Below are 1,601 nucleotides of genomic sequence, written 5' to 3' on the forward strand. Positions count from 1 at the left end.
AGATGCAGTGAATGAACTCATATGTTAAAAAAACGAAAGAGGTGAATGGCTAAATAAGCACCAAGAGTGTTGGCAGATTAGATTAAGAATTTTGGAAAAACTTAATACCAGTGAGAACTTCAGCCACGCATTTAGATGAAAAGAAGTTAAAAGACATCAATGAAAAGACACGACTAGGCATATGATACTCTCTAAATATTGAGTATTGATAACCAGAGATTGGACACCATTTTCATTCATGCAAGTCAAAAGTGCACCTGCTGTTAGCTGGGAGTGAGAATGGGAAATATTTACACCTCTTTTAAATAAAAAATAAATTACTGTGCTGCTTGTTGATGATGTCAAAGAAGGAGTGCACAAGATTTCAGTACTGTAATTGTGTTAAGAAGTGTCTTGATAAACTGATTATATCTTACTGATTGTTGCTGTGAAAAAGTGTGTGTTTAATTATCCTGAAATTGTATTTCAAGTGGAAGTCGGGATGGAGGACAGGTTGACAACGGTAGGGCAGGAAAACGGCTGGTGTTTCGAAAGCACTGATGATAAGTCGTCAGCTGTATGAATGGAAGAGATCCCTGCATGAGTGTGTGTTCTAAACTTGACTGACAGGGTAATCATAGATATTTTTTGAAAGACAGGTCACAAAATATGAGTTAACTAAGGAATGCACTGGGAGAAATCGGTGGGCAAATAAACATGCAGCCAAAGCAGAGTGTATCTCGACATAAAGCGTCAAGGATTAAATATAAATAAAATGACAGTTATTGACTGATGAAAGACTTGAGTCAGAAGGGACTGCTGACATTTTCTAAAGAAGAGGATAAGTCACTGCCAAACAAAGATTATAAAATTTCCTAGCACTGGGTAATATACTGAGAGGTTAGTAAGTTAGCCATATGAATGAATTTACTATAAAACTGTAACTTACTCTTTCATAAAGACCACAGACTAATACTTTATTTCATTTTTCAGCCTAGTTCCAGTCCCACGGAGATCGGAGAATGGGACTATATGCAGTACCATTACAGGCTCAAATCTGTCCATCATACATTCATTAAAACATGTTATGGCAGACTAAGCTGTCCAGGGATCTCATGTTAAACTCTTCAGTCAAATGACACTGCTAATATTCAGTTTTGGGGAGACTTGTAGAACTAGAGGGGTTAGAAATACCTTTATTAAACCCCTCACAACTTAAGGTCCTCCTGATGTTGAATAACTTAATCTTCAGATAAGAAATACTGTACTGACTTAAAATGTCATCAGAATGAAATGTCTCACGTCACTGGATTGAAGAGGTAAAACAAAACTTTTAACACTGAGGGTCAACTGCACAAGAATGCCTGTTCTTCACTGGTGATAAACACATCATTCATTCATTGCCAGACGCCATGTATCCCAGACAGGGTGGCCAAGGGCTTAGAGTTAATTGTTTTACAGGGAGGGGCACTAATCCTCCACCAACCCCACTTGACGTAGGGATGCCAACAGCATCTGGTGTTCCCAGGCGGTCACCCATCCAAGTACTAACCAGACCCAACGTTGCTTAACTTCGCTGATCGAACGGGAAGCGGTGTACTCAACGTGGTATGGCCGTTGGC

The 1,601-nt window shown here is 39.2% G+C and overlaps 1 non-coding gene across 1 annotated transcript; it reads right to left on the reverse strand.

Annotated features, from left to right (window-relative positions):
- Positions 1-1,482: 1,482 nt before the first annotated feature.
- LOC145393124 (5S ribosomal RNA) lies at positions 1,483-1,601 on the reverse strand. The gene has a single exon (XR_013896140.1). It is a non-coding gene; the product is annotated as a 5S ribosomal RNA (ribosomal RNA).

The sequence above is a fragment of the Coenobita brevimanus genome, chromosome 23 (genome assembly GCF_032717465.1).
Source record: "Coenobita brevimanus isolate Jiangsu-jjx chromosome 23, ASM3271746v2, whole genome shotgun sequence".
Taxonomy (NCBI): Eukaryota; Metazoa; Arthropoda; class Malacostraca; order Decapoda; family Coenobitidae; genus Coenobita; species Coenobita brevimanus.